Source organism: Nothobranchius furzeri, chromosome 4 (assembly GCF_043380555.1).
Source record: "Nothobranchius furzeri strain GRZ-AD chromosome 4, NfurGRZ-RIMD1, whole genome shotgun sequence".
Taxonomy (NCBI): Eukaryota; Metazoa; Chordata; class Actinopteri; order Cyprinodontiformes; family Nothobranchiidae; genus Nothobranchius; species Nothobranchius furzeri.
The window spans coordinates 83,515,209-83,531,469 of NC_091744.1; the positions used below are offsets into that span (position 1 = coordinate 83,515,209).

At 44.6% G+C, this 16,261-nt stretch overlaps 1 protein-coding gene and 1 long non-coding RNA gene across 2 annotated transcripts in view; one reads left to right on the forward strand and one right to left on the reverse strand.

The window, feature by feature from the left end:
- calb2a (calbindin 2a) overlaps positions 1–16,261 on the forward strand; it is a 144,099-nt gene that overhangs the window by 46,846 nt on the left and 80,992 nt on the right. The gene's annotated exons all lie outside the window — the stretch shown is intronic.
- LOC139069687 (uncharacterized) lies at positions 10,758–11,079 on the reverse strand. Its single transcript, XR_011520382.1, has 2 exons — positions 10,992–11,079; positions 10,758–10,835 (listed from the first exon to the last, which is right to left on the reverse strand). It is a non-coding gene; the product is annotated as an uncharacterized lncRNA (long non-coding RNA).

Here is a 16,261-nt window from a genome sequence, read left to right on the forward strand (position 1 = left end):
TGAATGATTAGGTGCCTTGTGGCCAAGCCCATCTTCTTTTACAGACACATCTCTAGCGTTTATAACAAATCAAACCGTTTGAAAATCTGTTGAAAACTGAGGAAGTTAGAGTTATTTAAATAGTACATGCATCATGTGCACTGTGAGTCAGAAGGTCATTAGAGACCCTAAGAAGAGCTGTTTCAGTAGAATGAGCTCTACGAAAACCTGACTGGAAGCTATCATAGATGTTATGTTCATCAAGAGCAGCTGTGAGCTGTTTAGCCACAAACTTTTCCAAGATCTTGGAGATGAACGGAAGTTTAGAGATGGGTCTGAAGCTGCTATGGAGAGAGGGGTCGAGACTCGGTTTTTTAAGAAGCGGGTGGATTACAGCGTTCTTAAAGTACGCAGGGACCTGACCAGAGACCAGAGAAGCATTAATTATAGCGAGCACGCTGGGACCGATGGACTGAGAAGCACTTTTAAACAAAGATGAGGGTAAGATGTGGAGGGGGCATGCAGAGGTCTTCATAGAGTTAACTAGTTTGGTTAACTCAGGCAAAGAAACAGGAGCAAAGCTATCTAGGATGATGGGCCTGGTTGGAGTCGGGAGAGGCGGCGATAAGGCTGAAGGAGAGATGCTAGATCTAACCTTATTGACTTTGTCCACAAAGAAAGACAGAAAGTTCTCACAGTCTGCAACAGAGTGGATGGAGGCTGTAGGAGAGGCAGGAGAGATGATGCTGCTGATGGTGTTAAACAGCACCTTGGGGTTCCCTTTGCTCTGGGACACCAGGTTGGAGAAGTAGACAACCCTCGCGTCTCTGACTGCAGAGTTAAAGGATGTCAGAAGATCCTTTAGGTGCAGCAGATGGACGTGGAGACGGGTTTTCCTCCACAAGTGCTCATTTTTTCTGCATTGGCGCTTTAGGCTGCAAATGCTGTCATTGAACCAGCCCCATACCTTTAGAGCTCTAAAGCTCAGGTAGATCTAACAGCAGAAACATCTTTAAAGTTTCACAGAAAGCTGTAGTTAAAAACAACAGAGCTGACACATTTGCCTTTAAATCGGCTTTAAATGTTACATTTAATCATTTATTTACAGTATGTCATTCAAAAGTGACATCGTGTTCTGGGTTTCACCATTATGAAAGAATTACTCTTCTGGGACAAACCCCCCAAAAGAATTTAACTAAATCTAATTACTTGAAGATGTGAGCTCATTAACCCATTAATCAGGAATCCAATTACCCTGAAATTAATTAGTCAAAGGAGAAGCATGACATTGACTCAGTTTTATTAGGCATTAGCAAGCGAATCTGTTCAGAGAATTACTAATGAGTCATTTTAATAACCCTAATCCCCCCCACCCCCCCACCCCACCCCCACGCTGTAGCTTTGCGGGTTTCATTGCTCCGATGTTGGACTTGCAACTTTTGGTTTGACCTCTTGTGATGTCACCTTCACCACCAGTCTCCAGTAAATTAGAAGAAGAGATAATTCTGTGTGGGTTAAAATAAAATGAACAAAGAGCAAAATTAGGTTTTTATTCTTACTATCGTGCCTGAGTCTGCACAGCTGACATGCTACCAGAGCCTTACTCCAGTCCCACTTCCTGTTTGAAAAACGCAACAAATGCTGTTGCTTGGCACGCCGAGAGGGCAGAGCCGCTAACAAACACACACACACACAGGCTCACAACGACATTATGACATCTTATGGTACCAGCTAACATCATAGGGTACCTCTTAGCCAACAGCGATGGCAGAGTGTGTGTTTCTGAAATGGTTTCCCATTTCAGAAACACACACCAACAGTCAAACCATTCAGGCAAGCTACTACCAGGCTGAGCTACCTGCTACAATCATCCAGGAAAGCTACCAGGCTGAGCTACCTGCTATAGTCATCCAGGCAAGCTACCAGGCTGAGCTACCTGCTACAACCATCCAGCTGGCGGAGCAAACCGCCAGACCAGGGCCGGCTTCACCTCTAAACCTCAAAGTGACGGGCCCACTATCAACAAACGGGGTGAGTGAACAAGGATGCCTCCAAAAAAAATAATAACGTGACTGAGGAGGAATTGGAAGACATAAAGAGATCACTAAACTTCATGTCAGAAGAAATGTCAACAATCTCGAAGCAGCAGAAAGCAATATTGGAATTTGTAGAAGAGATCAAAGACTTGAGAAGACAAAATGAAGAAAAGGACAAAAGAATTGCTATGCTGGAAATTCGAGTGTCTGAGCTGGAACAATACTCTAGAATAAATGATGTAATAGTGACTGGACTTGAAACAATGCACAGGACTTATGCTAGGGTAACAGCAGCAGAAAGTAGAGATCCACCAGAGCATGAATTAAACAGCTTAGAGAAACAGGTAATAGACTTTCTTGGCAGCAAAGGGATAAACATAGATAGCAAGGATATAGAGGGGTGCCATCCTCTTCCAAGTAAGAACAAAAATCAGAAACCTGCAATCATTATCAGATTGGTGAACAGAAAACAAAAGAAAGAATTGCTTAAACAAGGAAGAAAGCTGAAGGGAACAAATGTATATATAAACGAACACCTGATTAAGAAATATGCAGACATAGCAAGGCAAGCAAGACTTCTGAGAAAGCAGAAAAAAATACAATCAACATGGACCTCAAACTGCAAAGTGTTCATTAAATTGAACGGGTCTCCAGAGCAGGCAAAGATTTTGGTTATCAAAGAAATGGCAGAACTAGAAAGATACAAGTGAATAATATGGATAAGAAATACTGATAAATAAAAGAAAATAAAAATTATGAAGAACTTGCAGGCTGCCAGTAGGGCTACTGAATAGCAAAAAATGAGGAAATAAATTAGTTTACATGGACACAGAGGAAAAAATATATGACATTGATAATAAGATAGATGAAAGCTTTTTTGATTTAAACATAAATTGTGATTATTATGAAGATGAAAAATTGAACAGTGAGATAATCACAGGAAATAGGCTATCAATTATCCACATCAACAGTAGAAGTTTGTTTGGTAAATTACAAATAATACAAGATTATTTCAGTAAACTCGAAAATAAATTAAGTGTGATTGCAATAACAGAGACATGGCTCAGGAACGACATGATGGATGAAGTTCATATAGAGGGATATGAACTTTTTTTTGCTAATAGAACATACAAAAGAGGAGGTGGGGTAGCTTTGTTTGTTAGAACAGATTTGAAATGTAAATTAGTTGAAGACATGACAATGATTGAGGATGGGGTCATGGAAGTAATAACTGTGGAAATTAATAATAATACATTGACAAAATAATACATTTTTTGTCAATCGCTGTGCTGCCCTCACGACACGTGACCATGTGAAGCTAGACAGCCAGCGAACAAAATAGACGAGATCTCCACACAAGGCTTGCTTTTCTTGATTTTACTGAAGATCTTTTAAGCCTTATCTCTCTCAAGGCTTCTCCTTGCTATTTCTTATTTGTAACTGAAACATACAGAGAGTGAAAATAAATCGCTAGCTAATACACATCTTAATAAGAACTTAAAGATTAGCCTAGCTTAACACGTACATTACATTAGCATCACAGTTCACTCTATGTAAACACATATAAAGGTTATTTCTGAACACATTAATACTTACAAAGACGAACGTTTCCTAAAGGTACAAGCGTGTAGGGCACTTATAGCGTGTACATGAACTTATTCACTGTTTTAATACTGCCGAAGCACTTTTCACAGCGTTCGCGGAGAAAAAACGTCAAAGATAGGTGAATGATAAGAGCGCTCACTCGCTCCCATTTCCGCACGTACAAAACAAAGATCGCTTGTGACAACGATGTCTCACTCTGAGCAAATTTCAAACCCACACATTTTAACTGTTTTTTTTAGCATGAATCACACATTTCTTAACTTTGAAATTATTTATCACCTTGCTTTCATAACTTAATCAGATTATGCACTAACTACTGACTTTTAACTAAAAGGCATAACACTCCCCGCTTGATATAAACACATCATATCACTATAAATGTCAATACAACATATTCAAACACCATTTAGCATTGAGGAATATTCATTCAGTCTCTGAAAGCAAAACAACAATCTCTGAAACTGGTCTGAGAAACATTTTTACAGTCCCATCTTTTACAGTCCGCACTTCCACCTTACGGACCTTCTTGTCGCTGCTGGGGAATGTTTTTACTATTAGTCCCATGGGCCATTCATTCCTGCTGGCTTGGGAGTCCTTTAGCAGGACCACATCTCCTTCTCTGACATCAGGTCTAGTCTCTGTCCATTTTGCACGACCTTGTAAGGTGGACAAATATTCTCCTTTCCACCTTTTCCAAAAGGTATCAGCAAGGTGTTGAACGTGTTTCCACTGTTTACCAAACAACTGCCCTGATGAAAAGTTCCCGAGCGGAGCAGACACAGCACTCATCTTCTGCGTTAGTAGCATTGCTGGAGTGAGTACTGCAGGACTGTCAGGGTCAGTGGATATGGGAACAAGAGGCCTTGCATTCATAATTGCCATCACCTCGGCCATGAAGGTACACAACACATCATGAGTGAGACGTGTTTGTTCAGTTCTTAACAACATGGCGTCTAGAATGCGCCTGGACACCCCAATAAGGCGCTCCCACGAGCCTCCCATGTGAGATGCATGAGGGGGATTAAATGTCCAAACACACCCTTTCTCTCGCAGGTACTTTCCTACTACTCCGTTTCCTGAGTCTAGGCCTAATTCCTTACAAGCGCCCACAAAATTGGTGCCTCTGTCTGAGCGCAGAAACTTGGCTGGACCCCGAATAGAGAAAAGCCTTCTCAATGCATTGATAAAACTATCAGCAGACATAGTCTCTATCAGTTCGATATGCACAGCCCTGGTTGACATGCATGTGAATAACACAGCCCAACGTTTGTTCTGGGAACAACCACCTCTTGTACGACGCGTCACAATTGTCCATGGCCCAAACACATCTAGGCCTACAGTGGTAAAGGGTGGTTCAGGGGTGACTCGGTCTGCGGGCAAATCTGCCATTTTCTGGATCTGCATTTTACCTCGCAACTTGCAACATGTGACACACTTATGGATGACAGATGACACGAGCCGCTTCCCTCCAGTTATCCAGTACCCAGCACCACGGATAGCTCCTTCAGTTATGTGTCTTCCTTGATGAGCTACTTGTTCATGATAGTGAGTTACAATTAGCATGGCGATGTGGCTGGTAGATGGGATAATCAAAGGGTGCCTTTCATCTTCTGTGAGATCGGCAGCGGAAAGACGTCCACCGACTCGTAAGAGACTGTCTTTGTCCACTACAGGATTGAGCTTTTTGAGTGTATCAAATAGGCCACTGTCCTTCTTTCCTTCTTTAATGTTTTCATGTGTCCCTTTGTAAGCTTCTTGTTGGACAGCTCGAATGATGACAACTTTGGCTTGGGTGAGTTCTTGGACATTTGGTGTCTCACTGAAACTTTTCCATCCCCTTCGTCCACTTGCCTTTTGTGCGAAAGATGTAACTACATGAATGAGTCTGGCTATGACTCTGCAAAGTGTGGTCCAGTTTGAGTACTTTTTGAAACGCTCAGAACCTAACTGTGGCTCTGATACAGTAGTTTTCATTACTTTTATTTCCGGACGCATCTCTCTATCTTTTTCAGGTTCGATGAGCGTGAAAGGACCAGTGTGTGGTTCTGTGTGTGTGTCAGAGTCCAGAAAGTGTGGGCCTGAGAACCAGGTACTGTTCTGCAGGTCTGCTGCTGGAATGAACCGAGTGGCTTGGTCAGATGGATTTAACTCGGTTGGTACATAACGCCATTGACTCGGATGGGTGGATGCTCTAATGCGCGTAACCCTGTTGGCAACATACATGTAGAATCGTCTGGAGGTGTTGTGTATGTACCCCAACACAATCCTGCTGTCTGTATAAAATGTCACATTGTCTATTTTAATGTCTAACTCGTCTCTGATGAGCTCAAACATTTCCACCGCGAGCACAGCAGCACACAGGGGCGGATTTAGGACTGAAGAAGATCCGGGGCTTAACACACGCGCGCACGCGCACACACACGCATGCGCGCACACACGTGACACGCACTAGTCAACATCCTATATATATATATCTTGTACCACATAATGTTTAATCTGAAGCTACATATTCAGCATATTCAGGGCAGAGTATTGTTCCTGTTAGTGTTTAGTGTGAGATGATAGTGAATATTCCCTTTCTTTCTCCAACAACTTTACCTGATAGTAAGCTAACTTTAGGCAAACCAGCAGCACAACAAATATTTTCAAATAAGACTCACAAACCTGAGTCAACACCAGTCTCATCAGAGCTGGGGTTCTGTCGTTGTACTTTTGGTCTAAAAAAACGTCCTTATATCCATCTTCACTCATGCGTTTCAGACAGAGACTGCAGAAGCCAGCTGCTGAAGGGCTTCTCTTCAGTCTCAGGTAAACTGTATACTGACTAAGTAGCCTAGTGGTAGAGTGTCTGCCCTGAGATCGGGAGATCAGGGGTTCGACTCCTGATCGGGTCATACCAAAGATTTTGAGAAAAATGGGACCCAATGCCTCCCTGCTTGACACTCAGCATTGGATTGGGGTTGGATTGGGGGGTTAAACCACCAAATAGTTCCCGAGCGCGGCGTGTCTGCAACTCAGGGGCTGGGTCAAAATCGGAGAATAAATTTCACCACACACCTGTGTGTGTGACGACTAAATGGGACTTTACAAACTACTGCCAGCTGCGCCCTCTCTGTGTGACTTTGGTACTGCATGTTACTTCCGCGATTTAGATCCGGGGCTTATCATGAAAGATCCGGGGCTTCAGCCCAAGTAGCCGGGCCTAACGCCGCCCCTGGCAGCACACAGTTCCAGGCGTGGTACAGTGTGTGCGGGGCGGGGTGCGAGTTTAGACTTCCCCATGACAAACCCAGTATGACACTGCCCTTCACTGTCAACTGTACGCAGATAGACTACTGCACCTATAGCTACAGTGGAGGCGTCGCAGAAAATGCATAGTTCTTTCACTTTTGTTGTGCTTAACGTACCTGGGCTGTAGCACCTTGGTATTTGGAGGTTCTCAAGGGCTTTCAAAGAGTCTTTCCATGAGTCCCACCTCTCCTGCTTCTCAGGGGGTAAGAGTGTGTCCCAGTCTTTCCCATCAGATGACAGTTCTCTGAGTAATGCTTTGCCCTGCATTATTATAGGAGCAGCAAATCCCAAAGGGTCATAGAGGCTATTAACTGTCGACAATACTCCCCTCCGTGTGAATGGTTTGCTCTCATTTGATACCAGGTAAGTGAAGCTGTCAGATTGTAGGTTCCAACAGAGTCCCAAGCTTCTCTGAACTGGAAGAGGGTCTACTCCTAGGTCTAAATCTTTCAGGTCCTTTGCACGGTCCTCGACAGGGAAAGCTTCCATGACTTGACTGCAGTTTGATGCCACTTTGCGAAGGCGCAAGTTAGACTCTGCTAACATGTTTTGCGTTCTTGTGAGCAGGTTGATTGCTTCCTCTGGCGTGGCGACTGATGTGAGCCCATCATCAACATAAAACTGGCGCTCAACAAGACGTCTTGCGTCGGATCCGTATTCTCGTTCACCCTGTTGTGCTGCCTGTCTCATGCAGTAGATGGCCACAGCGGGCGACGGGCTGTTTCCAAACACGTGGCCCTTCATTCTAAACTCGACTATGTTCTTTGTAATGTCATTGTCCTCATACCACAGATAACGCAGATAATCTCTGTGGTCTTCTCGTACGACGAAGCAGTAGAACATTTGCTGCACGTCAGCTGTCAGGGCTATGGGCTCTTTGCGGAAGCGCAACAGCACTCCCAACAGGGAGTTGTTCAAATCAGGTCCGCCAAGAAGCACTTGATTGAGCGAAATTCCGTCACACTCTGCACTTGAATCGAACACAACTCGTATTTGTTGTGGCTTCTGTGGGTGGTATACACCAAATGTAGGCAAATACCAATGTTCTTTATTTTCTGGCAGAGGCGGGGCAGGCTCGGCTTGATCGTTGTCCAACATTTTTTGCATGAATTGGATGTAGTGATCTTTCATTTCTGGTCTCTTCTCTAAAGTCTTTCGGAGAGAGCAGAGGCGTTTCAGAACTTGTTCTCTGTTGTCAGGCAGCCTCCTTCTTGGTGAGCGAAAGGGTAAAGGTGCAACCCAGCTGTTCTCTTGGTTTTGATAAACTTCGTTGTCCATTATTGTCAGGAATGCTTCGTCGTCGATAGACATGGCTTGTTTGTTATCCCCCTCAGATCTAACAAACACAGAGTGTCCTAAATCATCTGTCACGCAGGTTGCATTCATAGTGACCCCGTAATTCTCTTTAACGTGAATTGCGTTTGGGCAAGGCTCAAAATAGGATGCACGTCCATTATCTAAGGTGTGTGTTTTGTAGACATTGACCTCTGACTGACTGTGCGCTTTTCCTAGACACACCTCCCCCACAATAACCCAACCCAGGTCTAGCCTTTGGGCGTACGGTGCGTCATTGGGTCCGTTGATTTGCTCACGCACCTTATGGACCCTGAGGACGTCCCTTCCTAGGAGCAAAAGGATAGGGGCGTGGTGGTCGACAGGTGGAATGTTATCTGCAACTGAAAGAAGATGTGAGTGATGCTGGGCAATATCTGGGGAGGGTATTTCAGATCTGTTGTCTGGCACAGAGTCACATTCAATTAAAGGAGGTAGCTGGATGTTGACTTCTCCATCCAAGGACTCGAGGGAGAAGTTTACAGCTCTCCTACCTGAGGTTTGTTCTCTGCCAGAGCAAGTCTTTAAGGTGTATGGTGTGGGTCGGGCATTGATTTTGAAAAGGCTGAAAAACTCTGACTTAGCCAGTGACCTGTTGGACTGATCATCAATTACTGCATACATTTTTACAGCTCTCTCTTTTTGGCCTGTGGGATACACTTTGACTAAACTGATCTTAGAACATGAACGTGGGCTATCACCTTGGCCACATACTTCTGTGCACCTCGACTCGACTGAAGGTGAGCTCTCAGTTTGCTCTTCATTGTCGTTGTTTCCTGGTGTAGTACTCTTAGGGGCAGGAGTAAGACCGGGATGCATTGCAGATAAGTGTTTAAGGCTGTCACACTCGATACACTTAACCACTGTTTTACAGTTTTTTGCAAAGTGTTGGACAGACCCACAGCATCTGTAGCAGATGTTATGCTCTTTGAGATAGGCTCGTCTTTCTTCAATGGGTTTGTCTCTAAAAAGCTTACACTTTTTGAGTGGATGTGGTTTTTTGTGGATTGGGCACTGGCGATCTGGTTCCTCCATTTTCTTTGGACTGAGATAATGTTGGTCCGGCTCTGCCGTGATGACCATTTTGTGTGCTGACACAGTAGGTTTACGATTATATGCCCTCAGTTTTTCTGTGGGAGAAGGGACGTGGGTGTTGGCCTTGGACGTAGCAAAGCTTGGGTCATTCCTCATTTTCGCCTGCCGTTGGACAAATTGTGTGAAAACTGGGAAAGGAGGAAATGACACACTATGAGTCTCCTTGTACTGTGTTCCTACAGTTGTCCACCTTTCCTGTAGGTTGAAAGGAAGTTTATCCACTATTTGCCTGACTCCTCTAGCTGTGTCCAGGTAAGCAAGTCCCGGGAGCGCACCATCTTGTTTAGCACACTGTAGCTCTAATAAGATGTCACTAAGTTCTTGCAGCTTAACATCGTCTTTATTTGTGAGTTTGGGAAAATCCTCTACCTTTTTTAAGAGTGCGTCCTCAATAGCCTCAGGTGAGCCGTAGCACTCTTCAAGTCGTTGCCAGATCATCTTTACACCTGCAGCAGGATTGAGGGTGTGTACAGCACGAATCCGCTTAGCCTGTTCGGATGATGTTGGACCCAACCATTTTGTTAGCAAGTCTAATTCCTCTCTTGGTGACAGATTTAAGTCTTTGGTTACGCTGACGAATGAAGCTTTCCATGCCCAATAGTTTTCAGGTTTGTCATCAAATTGTAAAAGACCTGTGCTAACTAGCTCTTTGCGAATTAGGTATTTTGCAAACTGTTGCGTTTCACTTGATTCAGGTAAGCGGTTAAGTTTGGTTATAAATGGATTAGTTATTTGCGTACTGTCTTGTACATCTACTTCATTGTCATTCCCTTTAGGAGGCTGTGCTGGGTCGTGCTGAGTGTCTGGGTAGAGTAACTCATGTTGTTGTTGAACATATTCGTTAGTGCGGTGCACTGAACTGATGGGCTCAACTTCCTCACAAAGTTCTCCATAGGGCTCCCCGCTCTGAATCTCTGCTTCTTCATAGGCTGAGGCCTCTGCTTCAGCTGCAGCTATTGCTTTTTGGCACTGGAGGACATGTAGATGGGCATCCAGTTCAGCTCTCTGTTTCATTGCATTGGCTTCCTTTTCAGCGAAGGCCAGTTGAGCTCGTGCTGCTTGAGCTTTGGCGTAGGCCTTTGCAGCTGCAGAAGCTGTTGATGAGGATGTCCGTTGAGACCGCCTTGTCGATGTTCTGGATTGCTGCGACTTGGTGTCGAATGGCTGAGACTGCTGCTGCATTGTCGCTGGTTGAGTGGCGGCATCTCGTTGCTGTTCCTCACCGGCCGCTTTGTCTAGCTCTTCAGCAGCGTAGTCTTTTAGATATTTTCTTCCTGAGCGTAAACTCATGTTGCTTAAAGTAGCTCTGTATGCTTGAACCGCTGAGTAGACGTCTTTTTACTGTGCTGCCCTCACGACACGTGACCATGTGAAGCTAGACAGCCAGCGAACAAAATAGACGAGATCTCCACACAAGGCTTGCTTTTCTTGATTTTACTGAAGATCTTTTAAGCCTTATCTCTCTCAAGGCTTCTCCTTGCTATTTCTTATTTGTAACTGAAACATACAGAGAGTGAAAATAAATCGCTAGCTAATACACATCTTAATAAGAACTTAAAGATTAGCCTAGCTTAACACGTACATTACATTAGCATCACAGTTCACTCTATGTAAACACATATAAAGGTTATTTCTGAACACATTAATACTTACAAAGACGAACGTTTCCTAAAGGTACAAGCGTGTAGGGCACTTATAGCGTGTACATGAACTTATTCACTGTTTTAATACTGCCGAAGCACTTTTCACAGCGTTCGCGGAGAAAAAACGTCAAAGATAGGTGAATGATAAGAGCGCTCACTCGCTCCCATTTCCGCACGTACAAAACAAAGATCGCTTGTGACAACGATGTCTCACTCTGAGCAAATTTCAAACCCACACATTTTAACTGTTTTTTTTTTAGCATGAATCACACATTTCTTAACTTTGAAATTATTTATCACCTTGCTTTCATAACTTAATCAGATTATGCACTAACTACTGACTTTTAACTAAAAGGCATAACAATCGCGTTGAGAGACCAACTGACCAGGTCCATTTTTAAATAATTTCCAGTTTCCAGAAATAATGTAGAAGCGCCGTACACCCAAAGACAGGCAAAGAGCCTTGGGGATAAGATAGGGAGGAGAGGAGGAAAAAAGCGTCTGTACTCTCCAAGTGCTGTGTTTTAAAAAAGAACCAAAAATGGAATTAGAAACTAGGCACTCATACGTACCAAAGATGATGAGACTAATGTCCTAACTTTATTTTCATTACTAATAAAAAAAATCAACTGGTAAATTGATTTACCGGTCGATCTACGTTCCTGCCTTCACCTATGGTCGTGAGCTTTGGGTAGTGACCGAAAGAACGAGATCGTGGATACAAGCAGCCGAAATGAGTTCTCTCCGCAGGGTGGCTGGGCCCTCCCTTAGAGATAGGGTGAGAAGCTCTGTCATCTGGGAGGGGCTCGGAGTAGACCCGCTGCTCCTCCACATCGAGAGGAACCAGTTGAGGTGGCTCAGGCATCTGGTCAGGATGCCTCCTGGACGCCTCCCTGGTGAGGTTTTCCAGGCACGTCCAACCAGGAGGAGGCCTAAAGGTAGACCCAGGACACGGTGGAGGGACTGTGTCTCTCACCTGGCCAGGGAACACCTTGGGATTCCCCCGTAGGAGCTGGCCCAAGTGGCTGGGGAGAGGGAAGTCTGGGCCTCTCGACTTAGGCTGCTGCCCCCGCGACTCAACTCCGGATAAGCAGACAAAAATGGATGGATGGATAAAAAAAAATCACTCAAACAAACTATTTTATTTTTGTGCTCCTGTGTTTTCCTGTAGGGTTCCCATCCATGCTGACTTGTACCCTCTTCAACTCATCCTTTGCGCTTGTGAGCTTCGTCCTGCGTGTCCTGGGTATGGATCAGGGTCTCCCAGTGTTCGTGGTCACAGACCGGTGTCTGATTTACCTATGACGAGCTGACAGGGGCATGCAGCTCGGGGTGTTCATGAGCAGCTTGAGAAGTTAACCGTCAGCCCAGCAGCTGGCTCTGGGAGCGCCATGTCTAATATTTACTTGGGGGTGCAATGACTAATCCAGGGGTGGCTATTGCACTCCCTAGCACCCCCCCTGGCGCCGCCACTGAGGAGCATCGACTGGTGCATCGTTGGAGATCTGCACCTGAGTAAAAAGTAGAAAAAACGCAGTAACATTTTTTTACCAAACCATTTATATAGATATTACACGTAAAGACAGACAGAGAGAACACTTCTGTGAATTCTCTAGAATTTAGAGCTTGAGCCATAAAAATAATTTACAAGCCAAATTTTATCATTTAAACAAAATATCTAAAGAGACGATCTTCTAACGCAGCACAGCAGCAAACCTTAACTCTTACCACGTTGAGGTTTTTGTAACCTCTTTCACATCCAGTAGAGTAAAAACATCAGCTGTAGTTTAGGTCCCCGACCTTCACCCGTTATTTTGGGGGGTAACCGGGATTCTCAACCTAACAAGAGAGATCCTGGAAGAGATCCTTTGGCTTTATGACAAAAAAAAAAAAACACTAAAATGTCCGAACACATAAACACACCGGCTCCTTCATATTTATTTTATCTATGCAGACAAGCTGCAATCATTTGCTTTAACTTGATTCTTTAGTTTAAATGACACGATGAAACGGTTCAAACACAAAGTGTGAGGGTCCGTATGAATGTTTCTGCAGCAGGCATCGGTGTTAAAGGCCCAGCCGTAGCATGTCAGCTGTGCAGGCACCAGGCCTGCGCCTCAGAGGAGGAAAGTCCTTTTACTTGATCAGATTCTCACCTGCTTTAGAAAACATGGAAATTCATGTAAATCTCACCTCCGGCTAAAAAGACACAGACGGAGGCCACATGCAAATGTGCCAACAGCCTTTCTCAACCTCCATGATGAGACAATTGTCTGAAGCAAACCGTCAGCTAGTGGCTGAGCCTGAATTGTTGATTTTTTTCTTATAGGCTTACTTAGAAACTGTTTCATGTGTTTAAATCATTTTCTTAAGCCAGCATGTGCTAAAAAGACTGTTTACAGCGTTAATGAAATGCCACCCAGCCCCTATTGCCCCCCTGTTGGCCAGAATATTGCACTTGCAACTTCAGAGTGGTAGGCCGGTCTGTTGGGACAAGAAAAAAATGGAGCTGACATACATGGTGCTGCAGTCTGCTTCCAACACGTTTCCTCCATGTTTTAGATCCCAAACAGCTGATATGTTTGATTTTGTGATTAATCACTCCTACAGACACTAAGGAAGGCAGAGGAGACATAGGTTTTGCTTTCAGTTCTACAAATGGACACTAGGGGGTGCTAAAAGCAAGCCTGTCTGTAAGGTTCCTAAATCATGGCCCTCACTGGTGATGGGGATAAAAAGGAAGTGTTTGTAATAAATATACACAAGTCTTCTTGTCAAATTAGCATTTATTCGAATTCAGTTTGTCCATTTGTGCTCAAATGAGTTTGACTGAGGTTTTCAAACTCCAAAGGAAGAGTAAACCTGAAGAAGGCACACGAGGAGAGGCTCTAAGCCAAACGTGGCTTCTTACCAAGACTAAGACGTGTTTACAGTTTGTCTAGAGGAACTCTCAGGAGGGAGAGAGAATCTTTCATGAGAAAACCAAAGCTATTGATTCACAGAAGAGGAGGGAAAGGACAAAACAAAAGAAAAGTTCAGGTTCTGGGGTCATTTGGTCCTTGGTTGGTTATCAAGTGATGGGACATGGACCCAAAGGTCGACATCCAGACAAGGACAAACCAGGGGGACAAAGTTTACACAGGATCCTGAGTTAGCCCACTGTGAAAGAGTCAAAAAATTATGTAGATGGGACTCGAAAAGGAAGTCGCTTAAGTTGAGCGTTTGCCTTAATAAGTGGAAGGAGGGGAAAAAATCTAAAATGATCTATTGGGAGAAACATGTGCAGGTGTGAGCGGTGAGCTCTGGCGAGAGTGAGGAAAATAGATAAATAACAACAAGTAAATGTATAAGTGATTAAAATAACTCAAGATTCCCACACTAAACCAGTGGCACTCACCTATGATGCCACAGTAGACGGTGTGCTGGTAAAGTTTGGTCTCGTTGGGATTTAACTTGGGAACAGTGCTGTGGTTTGGGCCTCCTCTCGCCCTCCTGAGGAGAGAAGAAACAGGACGGCTTTAATGGTGTAAAAGGTAGAAACATAAAGGAGAGAACATGGCTAAAAGGAAAAGAGGGGGAGGAGGAAGGAGAAGACTGCTGATCATTTCTTGGCTTGTGTCTGGCCTACAGAGTGTTTAACCACCACTCAGACCCAGTGCCTTTCATCTGTCTCCTGCTGTTCCCACCCTGCCCGAGCGGAGCAGAGGAGACGCTGGGGGAGAAGGGAGGGGTGGTGATGTCAGCAAGGGTCAGACTCCCTGAGGGTCCCTCAGAGCCTGCCCCGGCTTCCTGACACCAAAGTCAAACCAGGCTTGATCTTTTATTATAGATTTTGTCCCAAATGTTTACAGATTTCCTGCTTTTTGTCACGATGTTGCACTGATGACGATGCATGAAGTGTGGGGTGTGCAGACATAAAGTCCCGCCCCTTCAGTGTAAATGAATGGGACATAAACTTTGTGTAAGAGAATAAAAACACTGCCTCATGTGTTGTTTCCTTGCTGTTCATCCAAACATCCTGTCTTCTTCATACATTCAGTGATAAATAGTTATTTGATGCTGAAAAAGCACCATAGTTGTGTGAGTGGGAGAGACTTTTAGTCAAACATCCTGAGTGAACTTTTATCCTGAATCTGAGATCGCTGAGTTTACTAAAACAGGTCAGATACTGTCTTCTCATAACCAACACCTTCTCCTCTAAACAGAAACATTGTTAAATGCACAAAAAGGAAATCTTTGGGAAAGGTTAAAAACAATTAGTTTGTCAGGACACCAAAGCGCCACTGGCTCCAGGGCCATGCAACCGAGAGAGGTGAGAGGTTCCTGCAGGGATCTGGACAGCAGCGGGAAGTGATGGATCGCTGTGGGGTTGGACTCACATTGAGAAGGTCCCTCCTCCTCTCCCTGCTGCAGTGCTGAGTGTCATGACTTGCGGGAGGCGTCTAACCCAAGAAATGCAGAATCAACACGACAACTCGGGGTAAGTAAAAATAAAGTCTTTTATTATGAAAACGGGAACTAAAGATGCACTAGTAAGTCCAGCGAGTAGGGTGCTGTAAGGCGTTAGTCCAGAGTTCAAGTTCCGCAAACAGCGGGGAAGGTGGCGAGCCGAGGTGAGTAAGGACGGGGGTCCAGTTGAGCGAGGTGGGTGAGGAAGCGGAGAGGGGAAGGGCAGGAGCCATAGAGGAGGATGGGACAAAGTCCTGAAGATCCGGGGTCCTAGCGGCGAAGGTAATGGATGCGGTAGTGGGTTCCCAAACAGGGCAAAGCAGACAGGGGTTCAGAGACGAATCCAAAGTCATAATCCAAAAACAATCCAAGGTCAGAGATCCAAAGAATCCAATCACAAATACACAAGCGAGGAAACTAGCGAATACGAGTGGCAGGGGCTAACCAAAACTGTAGCAATCATCCGGCGTCGAGTGGTGTCTCTATCCTCCCTTTATACCAGAGCCTCTGATTGCGAATCCAGCTCAGCTGGTGTCCCCTTCGCTCCTCGCCTGTGGAAAAGAACCTCAAAGATGGTGTACTGAGGAAGAGCACTCACCTCGGCTCGTGAATCATGACACCGAGCTCTCCCTAGGGAGAAGACAGCAGAGAGAGAAAGTAAAAAGTACAACATTGTGTGAATCAGGACAAAGAGAAAAAGGCTCAGTAGGAAAGCAACACGATACTGTCAGGAATCTGATGGATGCTTGAGCTTCTTCTGGCAACAAATGCATAAAAAAAATAAAAGATAATGTAGGAATCCGTTCTGAAAGATGTTCAGACACTCTTTTG